This window comes from Ochotona princeps, chromosome 1 (genome assembly GCF_030435755.1).
Source record: "Ochotona princeps isolate mOchPri1 chromosome 1, mOchPri1.hap1, whole genome shotgun sequence".
NCBI lineage: Eukaryota > Metazoa > Chordata > Mammalia > Lagomorpha > Ochotonidae > Ochotona > Ochotona princeps.
This window is the reverse complement of record NC_080832.1, coordinates 94,216,199-94,232,177: the sequence shown is the minus strand read 5'-3', so window position 1 is coordinate 94,232,177 and position 15,979 is coordinate 94,216,199. Positions and strand designations below refer to the sequence as shown.

Below are 15,979 nucleotides of genomic sequence, written 5' to 3'. Positions count from 1 at the left end.
GATAGAATTTTAAGACAGAAACAATACTTCTTTTACTCTCTCTCTCTTTTTCTTCTCCCTCCCTTTCTTCTCATTTTTTAAATGATATATTTTAAATTTTTACTGTAACCAAAGGCTTAATGCTCCATTAAAGAGAGTTCAGTAAGTAAAAAGATGCTAATTTAGCTAGAATATGGGCAAAAGTCAGAATCAATAATGAAACGAAAAGTTGACCACATACAGTAAATTTTTTCATATACTGCAAATTTTAAAATCATCAGACCATTAAAACTATCATTATGAATTCTTGTATTTCCTTTCACAATTTCACATGATTATTTATTTGAGAGTTAGAGTGTCAGGTAGAGAGGGGGAGACATGAGGAGAGATGGTCAAATGCTCTCACTAGCCAGGACTGAAACAAGCCAAAACCAGGAACCAGGATTTCCATGTGGGGCTTCCAAATGAGTGGCAGGGGCTCAGATATTTGGGCCATCATCTGTGTCTTACAGGTGCATTAGCTGGAAGTTGATTCAGAAGTATGAAGTAGTCGTGACTCAAACCAGCAAGAAGATTATTGCTTCCTAAGCAAGCAGATTACTGCTATAAGCAGTGCCTACCCCTTATACTGATTTTTAAAAAATACCAACTTGTAAAGTAAACACAAGGCAAACATTATGAGAGAAGAGAACCCTACCTCAGGTATTAAAAATGGCTAAAGTGAAGTATAATGTTGGCCTAGAATCATTTTAAAGAATTTATTTAAAATTAATTCTATACTTTGTTATGTTCTTATACAGGATGAACATAGTTAAACCTCAAACCAAAAGTCTTAAACTTTGAGCATCACATGAAACTGATAGTGGGAAATTACTTGTAATCACTTATGGTAAAAGCCAGTATGTGTGTGGGCTGGATAGTAGGGTTGGTTGGGTTGAACTAGGCTTCAATGCCCGTTGCCATGTATGAGAGCTAAATGGAATGTGGGACAGACTGACAAGTCTGCAGTACATACTGGCAAGCACGGGAACCAGGGTAGGGGCAGGCCTGGTGAAGGTTATGGGAGTCGCACCAACCAGGCTGCAGGTCCCACTGGTTTACATGAGGGCACAGTATGAAGTGGGCAGGATCAGGCTGGACTGCAACACAAATCAGTTCAAGTGGAAAACAGGGCTGGAAACAGAACTGACCCAGCAATTGCAAAGATCAGCATGTGCATAAGCTGATTGGGGCAATGGACGTTGCCGGATGCTGTACTGGCAAGCAGGTCTGCGATCACCTCAACGAAATTTCTTTGGAGCACCCTCCAACTGAACTGCTGATCTCGGAATCCTAACCATGAAGTGACTATGTCAGCCAGTAGATTCTGAATAGATTTCATCGCAATTGGAATGGCGAGACTGGCAGCAATTCAGAACTGTTGAACTATCAAAACTGCTTGAGCAGAACCCTCGGAGTGTGCCTCACATCGGGTACCTGGGATGGGTGGGAGGCTGGGTGGGGTTTCTCCCTTTGTTTCTCCCTGACCCCAGATACAGGGGAAAAAATTATGATTTTAGTGTGGAAACAATGGTCTTACCCACTTTCCTATAGTCCTTGACCCTTTGTACCCTAATCAACTAAGTAAGATTATAAATTTAAAAAAAATACACCTAAGGTAAAATATTGTAAAAAATTAGCTATATAATATATATTTTTATATGTATATATAAAATCTGAATTAAATATCAGTGAATTCTGTTTTTATACTTGGTCCTATGCCCAAAATTTCTCCTGTATATATGCAAATATTCTGAAGTTCAACTTCTGAATGTCTTATCTTTTTCCTTTAAATTCAATATCTTTCTTCCTTCAAACATTTAGAAATGTCTGGGATTTAATTCTTAAAAGAAGGAAGAACACAAACCTTTCTATTTTTGCCCAGTGGATATTCTGCAAAGAAAGCAGAACTTGAACAATTGAGTTGCTCAGGTTTTCCAATAAAGGCATAATATTTAAGGGGGGGCTGTGTATCTGCATTGGCATACTAAATATTTTCTTTAAATAAAGGAATATCTTATTTTTTTAAAACATTGTATTAAGTAGGAAAGCAGAAAGATTAAATTTATTTGCCTAAATCTTTGGCCCTCCTACATTTCTCCCTACTGACCATGTTTTCCAAGCAATTCCATATCTGTTACCGTAATCAAAAACTCATCAATCATTTTTCTAAAATTCAATAAACACAAGAAAACATTTCTCCCATCCTTCTCACCAATGGAAGTGCTCACCAGAATATTCACAGTAGCATCCTTCCCAAATGTAAAGCTTCTTTCCCCAAACTTGCACACTTCACTCCTTTATTTCCCTCTGCTTAAAATCACATGCTCCATGAAAATCATCCTTCTCATTATTTTGCATATTCACTTACTGAAGGTTTTTCTTAATCTTGATTTATCACCTATTTTCATTCTATTTCTTTCTTATGTGCTGCTGACAAATATGTATTAGGGCAGCTGACCACTGTCCTTCATTCAGAAAATACAATGTTCCCCATGGCTTGAGTAGTTGCTTCTCAAGAATTCCAATTCCCACATATCAGAAAGCCTCAGTGTCTCCTTTCCATTCATTGAACGCTCCCAGCATTACAGAAAACTTTATCAAGCTCCTTAAATAAGTCACATTCTTCCTTAGATCTAAGCCCTTTTCTCCAGATAAACTTTAATTTGTAATTATGTACAGGTAGGAGACTACATAAACATACAGAAACTTAATGAAAATTAATCTTTATGTATAAAAAAATAATTCAAAGGCAAAGGTGAAAACAAATAGCTCTGAATAGCAACAACATATATGCCTTGAGTAAACCAAAATGATTGAACGTTGCTATGTATGTTGTGTACATATATTTATTCTCAAGAGGCCGGTATCCACACTGATACATTGATATTTGGGCCTTTGCGATTGCTAAACACCTTAAAGCTCATTCTTATTTGTGATTATTTACAAAATTAGAAAAAGAATAAGTCACTGAACACTATGACTGAACACAAAGTATATGTGCCAAAAATTCTAACTGCATGATACTCCTTTGATAGTAATACTGGGCTCACATCAGGAGAAAACTATGCTCATTTGACTTCAAAAAAGAAAACAGACAAATGTATGCTACACATAAACGTCTCCCAATGGAGACTAACACTTGGTGATTACATGGTAGGTTTTTTTTTTTTTAATTGATAAACTTTGGAGTTTTGCTCCTTAGACCTGATTAAAAGGGAATTTGCAATTGATGGAAGGCAACAGTGACTTAGAAAACAAATTTCCAGACAAAGAAAATTTCAGATATCTGACTCAACAATAGACTAAAAATTTTTAAATATCTCAACTGAATAAATTGCAATAAAACAAGATCCAAAACAGAGAAGCTCCAAGACCCAAAATCTAGCTTATACAGAATACACCAGTAGGAATAAATTCATTTAGCTGCAGGGCTGAGTAGACTAAAAGGTCTTACTTCACGAGAAACTGAAGTAATTAGTATGAACTAGATGCCAACAGTTATTTTGCTCTTGGACCACAGTGAGGGACAAATAGGGCCACATCTTTTGTGTTCAATTGCCAATGGTCAGAGAGCACCAAAAGTGAACAAATGTGTGCATAGAAGGATGGCCACCGGTAGAAACACACACTTCCAAGTGACCTCCAAAAAAATGTATTTAAAGAGACTTTTTAGAAAATTGTATTCCCCTGGGGTCATAGCAGCTGCCCTGAAACACTGTTACAGTTGCCCCTTTAGGAAAGAAATGAGGGGGCTTTCTGTCACTCCCAGAGTATATTTAGGTCCAAAGCCTGGAAACTCCAGGGAGGATGTTTTTGATTTAAGGGAAAACTTTTTAATGGATGGGGAGGTCCCTAAAACTCAAGGCTTCCCATCACCAGAGATCTCTGTCACTGGACAGCAAACACATCAGGTGCCACAGGGAGGGGTTACAGCATCAATTACTGTTGAAACAAGCAATTCAATATTGCAAGCATCAGCTCTGTGAATTATGTGGAACACAGTGTGGGGTCTAAACTGAACTATTTTTCCAAATTAAACTGTTTTAATAGGACAATTCAAGCCCCTTCCCATCCCCTCCTCCATATGCAAGCAAATAATCTTTGTTAAAAGGCAAGAAAAAAAAACCCACCAGTTCACATCTTCCATAGGGATGACCCTGAATGTTAGATCATTTGGAAATCAATGACATACAGCATTAGTTTGTTTCCTAAAATTGTTTTTAAAATAGTCTATCTCCCTGCTGTGTCATAAGCAACCACAATCACAGACTCCCTTAATTTAGTAATATCCAGTGGCCACTGATATTAAAGTTACTAACTCACTGCTCCTCTCATATTTTATATTGTACTTATTTGGTGATTTTATAATTATCAATATCTCCTTGCCATGAGGGTGATGAAAGTTACTGAAACCGTTAATTGCAGATTTTGCAGAAAGTAAACCACCTTTCTCTCCCCTGTGCCCTAGAATATGTCAATAGGGAACTGAGAAAGCAGAATTTCCCAGAATATTCAGAAGGCAAAAAGAAAATTAGAAATTGAAGCTCTCTAAATTAATGGTGTATGCATAGTAGGATATGCCACTGCGTACAACACTGGCATCCATGTAGGAGTATCCATTTGGATCCCAGCTGTTCTTTTCTGATTCAGCTCCCAGCTAATGCATCTGGGAAAATAGCAGAAGGAGACCCAAGTTCTTGAGCCCTCGCGACTTCTGTGGAAGACCCAGATGGAGTTTCTGCCTCCTGGTTTTAGCCTGCCCAGATCTGGCTTTTTTTATCCTGTGGTCTTGTGGCCATGTGGCCAGTTGACAGTGAAACAACAGATAGAAGATATCTCTTTCTCTCCCTTTCAAATATATAAATACAAATCCCCCTTTTTTTCTTTAGAAATCAAAGCAGTAGCAACAAAGTCTATCACTTCTGAGAAGCAGAGCCGTCTCCTCTTCACTGCTATTTGGACAGGTTGCAGCTTTCTGTAAGTAGATGCCTTGTGGACACTCCCTTGGGTAAAATACGTCTACCTCACTTAAGAATTTAAACACTACAACTATAAAAGAAAGAAAAAGAAAAACTCTCTCTTCTCAAATGCTTGCCTTTGGTGATAAGAATAAAGTGAAAAGCATGGACACATGCTTTTTCAATCACGACTATTGAAATAAAACTTGAACATGTGAACCTATAATTGAGTCTCTACTATTACTTAGGTTTTTTAGGCTCACAGCTCAAAAATGTGGCAGATTATTGGAAGGGATGTTTGGAATTCAACTCAGCAGTCATATCCAAAATGAACAGCACTTAATAATATTAGATTTAGCCAAAAAATGTCTAATGTAATTCTGTTTTATCCAGCTAAAAATCAAAATCATTTAGAGCCCCAGTTAAGAAAACACAGATGCACAAATGGGTCTAACCTTTACCTAAGTAATCAATCTTAATTAACTAATTTAAATGAACCTGAGATCAAAATTATTCATTTTCCCAGTGTTCTGAGATGCATAACCTAAAAAAAAAAATAATCAACCCTGATTTTTCCAGTACCTCCACATTTCCTTCCATCAATCTAGGTAGAGTCATTTCAATTCAGTTCACCACAGTTTTTGTTTTGTTTTGTTTTGTTTTGTTTTGTTTTGTTTTGTATTTAGCTTAATAAGCTAGAAGTCTGGGGTAAATACTGTGTAGAAACTGATGCATATTAGAAACACAGCCCCCCACCACAGTATTAGATTGAAGCATTTATATATGTCCACATTGGAGTAGGAGTTTGGTTCAGTGGTTAGGATGCCACTTGGAAAGCCAACATCCTTTATCAAAACGCCTATCCCAAATATTAGCTCTGTTTCTGATCCCACTTCCCACTAATGCACACCATGAGAGGCAGCAGATATGACTCAAGTACTACAAGGCTATAGAATACTTTCTAGATCTCCTCATTTCCTATAACTTCTCACTATTTGGCCAATTAACAAATACTATGTACAGGGTCACGCAGCTGGTGTCAAGCCCACATCTACTCAACTTTCATGATTTTAGCTATTCTCTTCTATGACCACAGTGTAGTCCAGTAATCTACATTCTTTTGGCATTCATAAAAAGTAAATATTTTCTTCTTCTAAAGATATTACTTCATGTTAGACTGCTTTTGTTATCTCTAACTAGTGTGTCTGGTATTTAAAAGCACATTCACATAAAAAGTACTTTAAGAAGCAGAAGAATGTAAATTAATTATACTCTAAGGGTTTTCTCTCATCTGTAACTGTACATTCACTTTTACATATTAAAAATAATGCTTTCATGTTTTTATAAAATGGAGAATAACAGAGAAAATATATCAACCATCTCACCACTCAAGCACAACTGTAAACATTTTGGGAAATATGTAATTTATAACTCAAAAATATTATTTACTTTTCCTCAAAAAAATAACTCAGAATCAGGATTTTTCCCCAAGTATTGAAATATGAATGAAAACACTTGTACAAGTCCAACTTAGGAAGCAAAGATAATTTTATTTATGGGTCATGAAAAAAGGCTCATTAATTTTTCGTAACTCACAGTAACATGCATCATCAGAGAAAATTCAATAATTAGATAGACTGTTGTGAACTGTCATGTCAGAAATTCAGGCGCTATCAATGTGAGAGTGTTAGGTTGTTGAATCTTTTTTTTTTTTTAGAGATTTTTTTACTGGAAAATCAGACATACAGAGAAGGAGAGACAGAGAAGATCTCTCCACTGATTTGCTCCCCAAACAGCTGCAATGGCCAGAGCTGAGCCAATCCAAAGCCAGGAGCCTGGAGCCTCTTCTGGGTCTCCCATGCAGGTACAGCGTCTCAAGGCTTTGGGCTGTCCTAGATTGCTTTTCCAGGCCACCAGCTGGGAGCTGGACAGGAAGCGGGGCCACTGGGATTAGAATCAGTGCCCATATGGGATCCTGGTGCATGCAAGGTGAGGACTTCAGCCACTAGGCTTTGTGCTGAGCCCTAAGTAGTCGAATTTTTAAGAGATGAGGAGCCCATAAGGGTTCCTTCCTCTTCAAAGAGATTAAGATCCTAACAACAGAAACCTTCTACAGCTCTAAAGTAGCTTATGCTTTCTCCTCCTGCCAGGTGAGGATCCAGCATTGCTCTGTTGTAGAAGATCTAGTGGTTAGGTACCATCTGGACACCTCTTCATTTTGCTGATCATTTCCTATCTCGGAAGCAGACGCAGCCCTCAGAACCAAACCTGTTGGCACCTTGATCTTGGACATCCCAGTTCCCTCAAACATGAGAAAAAGAATTTCTGTTCTTCGTAAGTTATTGTTTCAGACACTTTGATTTAGTAGCACAAAATTAACTATGATTTTGGATTAAATGAATTCTACATTTCTCAATAAGCCAACCTCAGCCACATTGACTAAAACTCTATACATAAATCTTCTAAGACATGGGTCTTGATATCTTACATGATGGTTCCAAGCAGTATTTTTAACAAAGAAAGCATGCAAACTGTGAAATCAAAGATTCGGCAATCACACCTGACTAGTTCCCCATTACTTCAACCTTTTCTAAGCTACCAGCCTTTCACCAAGCTGGTGCCAGGCAACAAAGAGAAAGCACTTTCAGATCACAGATCCTCTTGGAAATAAAGTTAATGTCTATTCATTGAATAGTCTAAGTAGGTTGTCTGTTTAATGAATACACAAAAATGCCATTAACCAAATGGAAGCATAAACATGCTGCATGATTTAGACTGTAGATCTCTACTTGCACACTCTACATATTTACATGTTTGCTGCCACTAATGACAGCCCTACTCCGTCTTCATAAGGTGTCAAGCAGGAACTCTGCCTGTACTGCTTTCAGGAAGAGAAGCACCATGTTGCTACAAACAGAAATGTGCACACTCCAAATTCTTACATTGAAGCTCCAACTCATCAAGTGGTCGTGTCTGGAGTTTAGACTTTGGGGAAGTCATTACATCACATGTGCTAGAGCCCTCAGAACAGTTAGCACTCTTAATCAGAAGAAACAGAAGATAGTTTGCTTCCACTCTCTGCCACGCGAAGACACTACAAGGACTGTCCACAACCCAAGAACACCCTCACCAGAAACCTAATCAACCAGAACCTTAAACTTGTACTTTTCACCCACCACAACTAACCAACAGATGAAGTAGACAGGGAGAGAAAATTAAAGTGGTTGTAAAACAACCAAAAGGCAAACTGCCAAAGAGAAATTAAGATTTTTCTACATGTAAGAGTTGACTGCATTCTCAGGACACAGGGATTTATCTTCTCCAACATGTCCTCTCGTTCTTGGATAAACTCCCCACTAACTGCCAAGATATTTCTTTAGATCACAATGAATGTTTTCTGAAGAATGAAACATGGCAATTTTTTAAATAAGAATCAAAAACGCTTTGAGAAGGAATCAAGTGAAACATGCTGTGCTTGCTGTTGATTTTCCTAAATTTAAATCAAAACCATTTTGCTTTGCACATTTTTTCATTCAACAATTTTGCAAAATGTTGGTTTTTGCATAATAAATTTGAGGGTGTTTTCCATTTAAAAAATGAAAACTGCCAGTTGGCTATAATTAGATTCATTAAACTGAATTTAGCAACTTTTTCTCTGAAGTCTGTTTCCCTAGAACAGCTAAGCAGTTGGAAGGCACTGCATAGTGATTTCATGAATGACAAAACATACATTAAAATGCACCTCTGTCTTATCTTTAATATCCTGTCGTTTTGGGGGCACTGCTAGAAAGCATGTGCCTAGACATACCCCATCAGTGGATCTAAACATTCTTATAACAAAGTAGCAAACTGCATTTACAAGCTTCAAATTTTAAAGAATCACAAGAATATTACACATTATGTTTCAATGTTGGTGTTTATTTGCCCCTTATACAGTGAGAAACATTCAAGATAAATTTTCAAAAAATATTTTTAGAGGAACAAAATTACTATACAGCTGAAACTCCACAAGAACTTTTTTTTTAATTGGATAGTCAGACATACAGAGAGGAGGAGAGACTGAGAGGAGGATCTTCCATCTGATGATTCACTCCCCAAACGGCCGCAAAAGCCAGAGCTGCCAAAAGTCTGGAGCCTCTTCCAGGTCTCCCATGCAGGTGCAGGGTCCCAAGGCTTTGGCCCGTCCTTGACTGCTTTCCCAGGCCAAAGGTAGGGAACTGGATGGGAAGCAGGGCACCAGGATTAGAACCAGCACCCTGGTACCTGCAAGCCAAGGACCTTAGGCACTAGACTAACGCGCTGGGCCCTCCACAAGAACTTTCTACTTTTTTATTGGGTATAAAAATTATTTCTTCTTGGTGCCTAATCTTTTCTGCTTGATACAAATCACTAGTACCAATTAATGGATAACATAATACTATCATAATGGCTATATTGTTCTAAACAAGACAAGTCAAAACAAAAACTAACCAAGCAGGATTATCAGAGGCTATCAAACTTGGACTTTAGAAAATTGTCAATGCTTCCTGAAATGTTCAAAGATATCACTGAGCATTTCACTAGTGAAAACCAAAATACCGGGCCTGGCACATTAGCCTAATGGCTAAATCCTCACCTTCCATGCACAGGCATCTCATATAGGCACTTGCTCATGTCCCCGCCTCTCCACTTCCCATCCACCTCCTGCTTGTGGCCTGGAACAACAGCTGAAGACAGCCAAAAGCCTTAGGACCCTGCACCTGCGTGGGAGACCTGGAGTAATCTGGCTGCTGACTTCAGATTGGCTCAGCTCTGGCTGTTGCAGCTACTTGGGAAGTGAACCAGTGGATGGAAGATCTTTCTCTCTGTCTCTCCTCTCTGTAAATCTACCTTTCCAATTAAAATAAACAAATCTTTAAAAGAAAAAGCCAAAGAAACAACAAAGGAAAAATACTAAATTGAATTCTTTGAAAAGACAAACCACACATAGTGAAAAAAAAAATGACTCTTTGTAAAATTGATAGGTAGAGAGTTATTTTCTTGGCACTATAAGCACAATGTTTTCATTTTTAATTAAAGAAATCTTTGAAGTTAATTTCCTTGAAATCAAGCTGGGGTAGATGAAGCAAGCAAAACCACAGCATTCCAAATAGTATACCACATGCCTCTTTACAACATTATATGATTTTTTTTCAGAAGACAAAGATAGCTGGATAAAAATCATACTGAGTAGAACACAGGCAACCTGAGCTGCTATGCAATGCCAACCTTAATTGTTCATGAGGCCTTAGCTAGAAATGATGTCTTCTGTTTCTTCATTTGTATTAGGCAAACTGTAACATCCATAGGCATTCTAAAAATTCTATTAATACACAAAAATCCCATTAGTATAGTTAATGTGTAGACATGTGACAGGACATCTCTTTTTAAAGACATGATTACTCTTTTCCACAAAATTCTAAACATTATACCACAGAGTGAGCCAAAAAGCTATTTGCAGGAGAGCTGCCAGGTTGGGGAACCATTGGGTTAAACAGTGATTCTCAAGGTATATTCCCTGGCCAGCAGCAGCAACAGACTTTACAAAAATCTGTAAGTGTTACTTAAATTGTTTATTGACACCTGAGAAATTTGAAGTAGCTAATTTATCTGGAACACATTCTCCCATTATTTCAACCAAACAAAAAAAAACCTATAAATTGAACCCACAAAGGGGTCTTCCAAAAATTCACTGAAAATAAATATTATGAAAATACTCAGCATAAATTTTAAAACATTTTGGCATCAAACTAAGTATATTTTAATCCATATTTCCACAAACATCCTAAGGTACCCTAGTGTGTATTAAGAACTCAAAATAACCAGTTGCTTTCTAAGATTTTAGGTGCAGAGGTGAAAAACAGTAAAAGCATCAAAGAAGCATTTTTGCTTAACCTATTCATTGATTCCCAAGGTAAAACAACTACAGATTCTTACTTCACATTTGCTAGAAGCCAGGTGCTGCTTTTAGAATTTTAAATGTTAACTCATTCACTCTATACAAAAACCTCAATAAGGTAGGTGCTGCAAGAAGACTTCTAAAAGTTTTGGAAATCAGGGTTAAAATAAAAATATATTTTGATTCAAAAAAGATTTAAATCTATTCACAGTGTTTTCATAATATGTATGCTCCATGGCATGTTTGAAATTACTTTATGCTACTCTACTTTGGTAATGAGGAAACAGAATCAAAAATATGTTATTTAACTAGTCCAAGTTCAGACAACTCTTATGTGCAAGGGTCCGGGTGTAGGGCTGTGTACTCTGGCTGCGGAGTATGCCTTTAAGCACACGTCTAGAAGAAAGTAGGGGAACTTGTTCTCCTTGGTCAACTTTCTTCCTGTGAGACAGACCACCTGACAAAAATAAATACTTCAGTTTTGTTTCTCAAAAAAAGTGAAAATGGGGCCCGGCGGCGTGGCCTAGCGGCTAAAGTCCTCGCCTTGAAAGCCCCGGGATCCCATATGGGCGCCGGTTCTAATCCCGGAAGCTCCACTTCCCATCCAGCTCCCTGCTTGTGGCCTGTTAAAGCAGTTGAGGACGGCCCAATGCATTGGGACACTGCACCCGCGTGGGAAACCCGGAAGAGGTTCCAGGTTCCCGGCTTCGGATCGGCGCGCATCGGCCCGTTGCGGCTCACTTGGGGAGTGAATCATCGGACGGAAGATCTTCCTCTCTGTCTCTCCTCTGTATATATCTGGCTGTAATAAAATGAATAAATCTTAAAAAAAAAAAAAAAAAAAAAAAGTGAAAATGTACCAAGCTAAAGAATTACTATTGCATGCTGAAAAAATAAAATCCAAATACAATATGAAATAAAAACATGAATCCATTTTCTTTGATGCATTTTACTCACAAGGATTTCAAGATTGGCCTAGAGCAAAACCATGTGCTCTAGAATAGAGCCCTAAAAATGTACTTACATAAATGTCAGGTAACTTTCAGCGAGCCTGGTTATATAAACCAAGACCAACGCAGCCAGCTTCAGCCTCTACTCCAGGTCATAGGCCTCCAGGAGCAGAATCATAAAGTCACGAGGAATACTGCCGTATCATTCACTCCTGATTGATCACTCAATGCAGGCACTGCTGTCAAAATCTGTCACTAAATTGTATCAACTCTTTTAGTTCCTTCAGTTAAATTATCCAGAACACAACTTGATAAGAGTGTTTCCACACGCCTTTATTTTTTTCAATGAAAGATATGCCTCTGACCTTTGACTGCCATAGCTGTTTTTTATTGGATAGTGAAGCAAATAGAAAACACTACTCACATCTAGCTTTAATCACATTTAATTTGATAATATCAATTCCTCATTCAACTTCATACCCTTAAATTGTAATTTGTAGAATGTCCAACCGAAAACCTGAGTTTCTGAACAGATTACTAAGATGTTTACATTCTGGACCTTGCCCTATGTTTTCTCTTTCAGAAGTCATGGATGATGAGTAAGACAGGTTATAACACCTTGCAGTGTAAGACACAAGGTGGGTCATTTAAATGTATCCAAGTTAGAAATCTAATATTCCATATGTCACTAAAATTAAAGCAAACTGAAACCAATTTCAAAGTTGAAAACCATTTGGCGTCCTTCCAGAATTAATAACATGAATACTTTTTCACCAGAACTATTTGGTCCCAGGAGGATTATACATATCAGTTTGAATAATATAACATGAAAGTAATTGATCGTGTGTGTGCACACACATGCATGTGTGGTCAGAACCACTTCTTAATTATTGTAGTTCAAGAAGGAAAGAAATCTCCAGTTACCTTCCCTCCCTTTTTTGCTAGGTTAGCCTTGTCCTGACTCTGGGTCCCCATTTCGCTTCCTCATACTCTCTTGAACAAACCTTAACATAAAAAGATAAGACTTCATATATCCTGCCAAGAGCCTAGGAACTACCAGAGTACTTCTAAATTAATCCCATTAAAGATGACATCAAGTCACTTTCAGATACTCTCTCACCGTCTGAAATATCTTTTATACAGGATATTATTTTGAAGAGCTAGACTTTAAGACTATTTAAATGTAGATGACAATAGATTATATGCATGACTACAAGATGTTGCTCTTCCTCATAGTGACTAAAAAAGATGAGGCTATGAATGTGAACCTAACCTGAAATTTTTTTCTAGCAAATACTATCTAAAATTTGCAATACAGTCATGAGAATAGCCTGAAGATGTTGGTATGATCACTTTGGGGTAAAAAGGAAAAACTAGAGGTGAGTGTTTGACCCAGAGATTAAGTTGCCAGCTGGGATGCCCACAACTCATACCAAAGTACCTGGTTAAATGCTCTGCTCCAACTTCCAATTCCAGTTATCCACTGAAGCAGGCCCTGGGAGGCAGCAGGAAAGGCTTTGATGATTGGGTCCCAGCCATTTATGCGGAAACCAGGTCCAATAAAGGCTAGATCAGCAGAGAACCCTAAAGATGAGCATGTTCTCTTTGTCTTTGCCTTTCACTCTTTCTAATTCTCAAACAAGAAAAAGAACACATAAATTTGAAGGGTACAGCTGGCAGATAAATGTGAAATTGGACTATGTATCAACCTGTATGTTAATTTTGAGATATCTAGGGGTTAAGGTTTTGGAGTTTGTGGGGTATGTGTGTACATGTATTTTTTTACTTTGAGCTAACACATTTCATTTTCTATGCTAGAAACTTCATCAGCATCACTCACTAACTGATAACAATGTGGGAACACAGAGGTAAGCATTGTACTCTCATCGTACAGATGAAGAAACTGCCAAGAGAAGTTAAGAACTACCTAAGTGCACAGAGCATTAGGGTAGATCTTGAACCGGTAGCTGCTTGAGAGCATAGTGCCTGTTCCTAAAGGGTGCCTCTGTCTCCCCCAGGGATCTACACCAACACCTTGCAGCTATACCATAACTAGCCTATATGCTTCCACACAAACTGGCACAGAAAAATCATAGCTTGGAAAAGAAATAATCTTCATACAGACAGTCTTGGCACAGTTAGCACTGTGTTCACTACAGCACACATGTGGGGACTGGAGTTACGCCTACTCTACATTTTCTTAGCCAATGTCAAATTTTCTAACCCATTTAAGCCCATTTGCAAAGTCATTCTATTTCTGTATTAATGGCTTAGGAACTAGGGGATTCACTTAATCAAATTTTTGAAATCTTGTGTTTTCATTAAAGAAAAACAAAGGAATCCACCTGAACAATCCAGAGAGCTGCAATCAAGAATTTGTTCTCACTTGGGAGAGTTGTCATGAATGCCTGAAACCTGCGATTGCTTTAGCGGGGGAGGGGAGAGAAGGACTGTGTGTGAGTCCCGTCATCTGCAGTGATGACAGCTGTGATCCGGGATTCTCTCATTATGCACCAATGATACGTGTTATTACAGCTAGAAGACTCCTGTACTTTGCCCTTGGCTTCATTGCAATTCCCACCAAAAAAAAAAAAAGCCTCTTCTCTCCTAAAGCAAGTATGCAAATGCTATTATGAGAAAGTCACTCAAAATCATGGTTAATTCTCTGCCCAAAGTATGCATTTTAATACCATCAAATCCATGCCAAATAATAGATAAGATTTTCTGAGAGTCTTTTTCTTCCTCCCTCTGTGTGCCTATGGCCTCTGCCTCCGCCCACGTCAGTGGAATTTGCAGGTGCCTGCTCTTACCTTAATGGAGATCCAAATCAACAGCTCTCAAATTTGAGCAAACACCAACATCACCTGCAGGGCGCATGAAGACACAGCCTGACTGTCCCAGCTTCAGTGGGTCTAGTGCTGAGCCAGGACCCTTCATTTTGCATTTTTAAAACTCTGAGCTGCAGGGGCTGTAGCTGCATGCTGAAGCCTACTTCAAAGAATCCTTGCTGTAATTAGTACTTCAACTTAGCTGCAGTTTGCCATCACCTGTGATCAGCTTTTGTTTTGATTTGTTAAAGTTCTACCAAAGAGACTGATTACTTAGGGGTGCCGCTCAAGCCCTAAAAGGTTAAAAGTTCTGAGAAAGTTCCTTAAGTTTGCTTCAAGATTGCTTGTACCTATAGACCTTTCTTCTGTATTGCAAAGCATTGTATTAAGCACGAAAAACACCCACAATTTCATGTGTCATTTTCTAAAAAAATAAATTTTAAGCATAAAGGCTTTTGGTGCACAGCACACAACCCTATCCCCTGCCCTGGGCGCTGAGCGTCACGCTTCCCCGCAGGCCACGTGTGGACGCAGGACGCACTTCCAAGAAGACAGCAGAGAGTGGGCTGCGGGGAGTAATTCATTGCGCATTATGCACTGTTAGAGGCCAAACGCTTGGAGGCAGAAATCGGCTCCAAGAAAACCTCCCAAGATTCATGAACTCCGATTAACTTTGCAAGACAAACCCTGACATCTCAGCCTACAGGCTGGGCACTGAATCTACCAACCATCTCGGCGCCAAGAGGAAACTGTACAGCACCCTGCAGCCCCCAAGAGTCAGCCCCGAAGCCCCCTCTATATCATTCTGGCAGGGACCAGGGAGAAGGCGGTGGTGCCTTACCTGGTGCGGCGTCCAGGCTTGGGGATGCCGTTTCGTCAGGCGCATAGGGGTGTCCCAGAGAAAAGCCCCAATCCCAGCTAAACCAGGGTTGAAGCGGGAAGGCAGCCCCTTCGCCCGGTTTGCCCGCGCGGCTAGAGCACTGCGCCTGGGCTCCCAAAGGCTCTCAGCCCCCTGGAGGCGGAGCCCGGGAGATAAAGGTTCGCGCTCCCCACCCGCCCCTTTGCGGGGGCGAAGGCTGGAGGGTGGGTTTTGGATCTGGATGTGAGAAGTGTTCGTATAACTCTACTGCCAGCATGTTCAGTTCAAATCCGGCTAGGACCAGAAAATGCACAGCTGAAGATTGAAAACGAAGGCGAGAAAACACAAGAACAAGGGGACCGCGGGAGGGACGAGAACGAAGGACTACTACCAGGAAAGCAGTAAAAAGGAAAGCATCTTAGAGGTGGTGTGGGCAAGCACTGAGG

The 15,979-nt window shown here is 39.2% G+C and overlaps 1 protein-coding gene across 1 annotated transcript in view; it reads right to left on the bottom strand.

Annotated features, from left to right (window-relative positions):
* Positions 1–15,633, bottom strand: part of COL21A1 (collagen type XXI alpha 1 chain) — a 157,152-nt gene extending 141,519 nt beyond the window's left edge. Inside the window, exon 1 of the mRNA XM_004580485.4 lies at positions 15,516–15,633. The gene's annotated coding sequence lies outside the window, so the exon portion shown is untranslated. The remainder of the gene's footprint in view (positions 1–15,515) is intronic.
* Positions 15,634–15,979: the final 346 nt, after the last annotated feature.